This window comes from Salvelinus fontinalis, chromosome 35 (genome assembly GCF_029448725.1).
Source record: "Salvelinus fontinalis isolate EN_2023a chromosome 35, ASM2944872v1, whole genome shotgun sequence".
NCBI classification, from domain to species: domain Eukaryota; kingdom Metazoa; phylum Chordata; class Actinopteri; order Salmoniformes; family Salmonidae; genus Salvelinus; species Salvelinus fontinalis.
The window spans coordinates 28107731-28113730 of NC_074699.1; positions in this window are offsets into that span (position 1 = coordinate 28107731).

Genomic DNA, 6000 nt, shown 5'->3' on the forward strand with positions numbered 1-6000 from the left:
GCTCATGGGAAGTGACAAAGAGCTCTTATAGGACCAGGGCACAAATAATAATATAATAATAATCAATAATTTTGCTCTTTATTTAACCAGGGCTCCCGAGTTGCGCAGCAGTCGAACACACTGCATCGTAGTACAAGAGGCGTCACTGCAGTACCTGGTCCAAATCAGATTGGGAGTCCCATAGGGTGGCGCACAACTGGCCCAGAGGTGTCCAGGGTAGGCCGTCATTGTAAATAAGATTTTGTTCTTAACTGACTTGCCTAGTTAAATAAAGGTTACACACATATAAAACCTTATTTGTTAATTAACAATTGTGAATAACTCCCCACAGGTTATTAATGAGAAGCGTGTGCTTGAAAGGATGCACATAACTCTGCAATGTGTTGTATTGGAGATAATTAGGGATAGGCGTCCCGCTAGTGGGACAACTTCTGGTGAAACTAGAGGGCGCGCAATTCAAATAAATAATGATAAAAATGGTCCCGTGTGGCTCAGTTGGTAGAGCATGGCGCTTGCAACGCCAGGGTTGTGGGTTCATTCCCCACGGGGGGACCAGGATGAATATGTATCAACTTTCCAATTTGTAAGTCGCTCTGGATAAGAGCGTCTGCTAAATGACTTAAATGTAAATAAAAATTATGGATATTAAGCATTTAGGTACATATACAGTAAGTGTCTTATATCGTCTTAAAGCTTACATTCTTATTAATCTAACTGCATTGTCTGATTTACAGTAGCTATTACAGCGAAATCATGCCATGCGATTGTTTGAGGACGGCGCCCCATATCTGTAACGGTCCTGACCTGTTTTATGTTGGTTTTGTATGTGTTTATGGTCAGGGCGTGTGTTTTGGGTGGGCAGTCTAGGTTTTGTATTTCTAGGTTGGTTTTTGTGTTCGGCCTGGTATGATTCTCAATTAGAGACAGGTGTGTATCGTTTGTCTCTAATTGAGAGTCATACTAAGGCAGCCAGGGTTTCACTGGGGTTTTGTGGGTGTTTGTTTCTGTGTCCACACATGGACAGTTGAAGGTTAGTCACGTTTGTTGTTTTGTAGTGTCTTGTTTGCTGTTTTCATTAAAAGATGGCTTATTTCCCTCAATCCGCATCTTGGTCCTATCCATGCTCCTCCTCGTTTGAGGAGGAGAACAACAATGACTGCCTTTACAATATCAAAATATTTTGAAAAAATACATTCCGGTTGGTTTTTCTTTGGATTTTCTCCTACCATATCTATTGTGTTATATTCTCCTACATTATTTTAACATTTCTACAAAGTGTTTTCTTTCCAATGATGCCAATTATATGCATATCCTGGCTTCAGGGCCTGAGCAACAGGCAGTTTACCTTGGGCACGTCATTCAGGCGAAATTGAGAAAAAAGGGGCATAGCACTAAGAAGTTTAAATCATTTTCCACATACAGTCTGTGCCTGTATTCAGTTTTCATGCTAGAGAGGGCAGAGAATCCACTCTCACGTAGGTATGTGGTTGAAAAAGGCATCAGTGTCTTAACAGTGTGATTTGCCAAGGCAGGATACTCTGAGTGCAGCCCAATCCAGAAATCTGGCAGTGGCTTCTGATTAAACTAAATTTTCACAGAACCGCTTGTTGCAGCTTCGATGAGGCTCTCTTGTTCAGGTATCGGTAAGTGGACTGGAGGCAGGGCATGAATGGGATAACGAATCCAGTTGTTTGTGTCATCCGTTTCGGGAAAGTACTTGCGTAATTACGTACCCAACTTACTCAGGTGCTTCGCTATATCACAAAATCACACAATGATGGAAAGACATGTGTGTTGTCCTTGTTAATGCAGAGAGAGAAGAGCTCCAACTTCTTAATCATAGTCTCAATTTTGTCCCGCACATTGAATATAGTTGTGGAGTCCCTGTAATCCAAGATTCAGATCATTCAGGCCAGAAAAAAAATTCACCCAGATAGGCCAGTCGTGTGAGAAACTCCTCATCATGCAAGCGGTCAAACAAGTAAAAATTAAGCTCCTCTCTAAAGTTAAAAAAACTTGTCAATACTTTGCCCCTTGATAACCAGCGCACTTCTGTATGTTGTAAAAGCGTTACATGGTTGCTGCCCATGTCATTGCATAGTGCAGAAAATACACAAGAGTTCAGGGGCCTTGCTTTAACAAAGTTAACCAGTTTCACTGTAGTGTCCAAAACATCTTTCAAGCTGTCAGGCATTCCTTTGGCAGCAAGAGCCTCTCGGTGGATGCTGCGGTGTCCCCAAGTGGCGTCGGGTGCAACTGCTTGCACACGCGTTACCACTCCACTATGTCTCCCTGTCATGGCTTTTGCGCCATCAGTACAGATATCAACATGAGTTTGGCTACATACTGTTAGTTGAATTCCCGCGAGAGAGTAACGGTTAATTTGATTGGATGTTAATTATTTGACTAGGCTACGTGTGTTTTACATTGTGTTGTTATTTCGCTGAAGACTTAGATGGTTTAATTTTATTTTTGGCAGTGAAACGAGGCTACTCAGGCGAGAGAAAAAACCTCACCCAAATGTATAGCCGCGTTGGAAAATCTAAATGGACAGTTTGAAAATGTGAAGATTTCTTTTTTTTAATGATTTTTTATATTTTTTAAATGTGAATCCCATTTAGTTGGCGTATCCCCGACGGCATTGCCGTTTGGGAATACCTGTTTGGGAATACCTGCCCTGGAGCAATTAGACTTAAGTGCCTTGCTCAAGGGCACATCGACAGATTTGTCACTGTGTCGGCTCAGCATTCGAACAAGCAACTTTTTGGTTACTGGAATAACTTTTCTTTCATTTTGATTTCGGCAAACTTTTTAATGTGGCACTGACTCAAAATGATGGAGTACTGTTTAAAAATGATCTCAATGAAGAGTTCGGTGTTCGACTAACCACGTGCGACATAAATGGGCAGTTACAAGTCCCTAGGAGGGGTGCGTCACTTGAGTGGGTTAAGTCACTGACGTGATCTTCCTGTCCGGGTTATCGCCAATCTTGGGTTCATGCCGTGGGGGAGATCTTTGTGGGCTATACTCGGCCTTGTCTCAGGATACTAAGTTGGTGGTTGAAGATATGCCAAGGCTGTGCCTTGGCAAAGTGGGTGGGGTTATATCCTGCCTGTTTGGCCCTGTCCGGTGGTATTGTCGGACGGGGCCACAGTGTCTTCCGAATCCTCCTGTCTTAGCCTCCAGTATTTATGCTGCCATAGTTTATGTGTCGGGGGGCTAGGGTCAGTCTGTTATGTCTGGATTATTTCTTCTGTTTTATCCGGTGTCCTGTGTGAATTTAAGTATGCTCTCTCTAATTCTCTCTCTCTCTTGGAGGACCTGAGCCCTTGGACCATGCCTCAGGACTACCTGGCATGATGACTCCTTGCTGTCCACCTGGTCGTGCTGCTGCTCCAGTTTCACTGTTCTGCCTCTGGCTATGGAACCCTGACCTGTTCACCAGACTTGCTACCTTGTCTCAACTCTCTAGAGACAGCAGGAGCGGTAGAGATACTCTGAATGATCGGCTATGAAAAGCCAACTGACATTTACTCCTGAGGTGCTGACCTGTTGCACCCTCTACAACCACTGTGATTATTATTATTTGACCCTGCTGGTCATCTATGAACGTTTGAACATCTTGGCCATGTTCTGTTATAATCTCCACCCAACACAGCCAGAAGAGGACTGGCCACCCCTCATAGCCTGGTTCCTCTCTAGGTTTCTTCCTAGGTTCTGGCCTTTCTAGGGAGTTTTTCCAAGCCACCGTGCTTCTACACCTACATTGCTTGCTGTTTGGGGTTTTATGTTGGGTTTCTGTACAGTGCTTTGTGACATCAGCATATGTAAGAAGGGCTTTATAAATACATTTGATTGATTCAAGCCGAGATCAAGCAGTCTCCAGTAAGCAGTGGGTGCACAATTAATATCTACCTTCGTAACATGGATAAAGCTGGAGCTGGAATGTGAAGCTGAAGCTAGCTAATGAAATTTCAAAAAGCCTGAGGACAAAAAGCTATATTCGTTATATACCCCTCAGGACAATGTTCTGTAGGCAAACATTGGGGAACGTTGCAGCAGATAGAAATTCCATGAATAGAGCTAACACAATTCCTTATTCTACATGTCAGAGAGGCATGTTTGATCTACATATTTCTATCTGAATGTTCCACAACGTTCTGCCCTCCTGAACATACACCACTACTTCATTTAAGCCTGCCCTAAATTCATTATATCACAGTCAGCCCAGCACCGTAATTGCCTTGGCCTGAGGAAACCTACACATTTGTTACGAGTGTCGCTTTCCTCATCCTCAGATGAGGTGAGGAGAGAAGGATCTTCAGACCAAAATGCGGAGTCAGGGAAATAAGCCATCTTTATTACAAATACGACGTAGACTAAACAAAACAAAACACTTTCAAAACTTACAAAATAACAAAACGTAACGAACGGAACCTGAACATAAACTTACATCGACAAACGTAAACTCACGAACAAGAACGTTACATCGAAACGTACGAACAGCCAAACAGCCCCGATAGTGAATAACATCGAACACAACGAAGACATCACAGGAGACAATCACCCACAAACAAACAGTGAGAATGCCCTACCTAAATATGACTCTTAATTAGAGGCAAACGCAAACCACCTGCCTCTAATCAAGAGCCATACCAGGCAAACAAAACCAACATAGAAACAGATAACATAGACTGCCCACCCAAAACACATGCCCTGACCATAAACACATAAAAACAACATAAAACAGGTCAGGACTGTTACAGTACCCCCCCCTCAAGATGCGCACGCCGGGCGCACCAGCACAAAGTCCAGGGGAGGGTCCGGGTGGGCAGTTGACCACGGTGGTGGTTCCGGCTCAGGACGCTGTCCCCATACCACCATAGTCACTCCCCTCTTCTGTCTACCCCTTCTACTGACCACCCTAACACTACCCTCCCCTAAATAAACGGCCAGCACCGGAACAAGGGGCAGCACCGGGACAATGGGCAGCACCGGGACAAGGGGTAGCACCGGGACAAGGGGCAGCACCGGAATAAGGGGCAGCACCGGGACAAGGGGCAGCACCGGGACAAGGGGCAGCACCGGGACAAGGGGCAGCACCGGGACAAGGGGCAGCACCGGGACAAGGGGCAGCACCGGGACAAGGGGCAGCACCGGGACAAGGGGCAGCACCGGGACAAGGGGCAGCACCGGGACAAGGGGCAGCACCGGGACAAGGGGCAGCACCGGGACAAGGGGCAGCACCGGGACAAGGGGCAGATCCCGGCTGAAGGACTCTGGCAGGTCCTGGCTGGACGGCTCTGGCAGGTCCATGCAGGCTGACGGCTCTCGACACTCATGGCAGACTGACGGCTCTCGACGCTCATGGCAGGCTGACGGCTCTTGACGCTCATGGCAGGCTGACGGCTCTCGACGCTCATGGCAGGCTGACGGCTCTCGACGCTCATGGCAGGCTGACGGCTCTCGACGCTCATGGCTCTCTGACAGCTCTGGCTGCTCATGGCTCTCTAACGGCTCTGGCTGCTCATGGCTCTCTGACGGCTCTGGCTGCTCATGGCTCTCTGACGGCTCTGGCTGCTCATGGCTCGCTGGCGGCTCTGGCAGATCCTGTCTGGTTGGCGGCTCTGGCAGATCCTGTCTGGTTGGCGGCTCTGGCAGATCCTGTCTGGTTGGCGGCTCTGGCAGATCCTGTCTGGTTGGCGGCTCTGGCAGATCCTGTCTGGTTGGCGGCTCTGGCAGATCCTGTCTGGTTGGCGGCTCTGACAGATCCTGTCTGGTTGGCGGCTCTGGCAGATCCTGTCTGGCTGACGGCTCTAGCGGCTCCTGTCTGGCGGATGGCTCTGTAGGCTCATGGCAGACGGGCGGCTTTGCAGGCTCATGGCAGACGGGCGGCTTTGCAGGCTCATGGCAGACGGATGGCTCAGACGGCGCTGGGGAGACGGATGGCTCAGATGGCGCTGGAGAGACGGATGGCTCAGATGGCGCTGGGGAGACGGA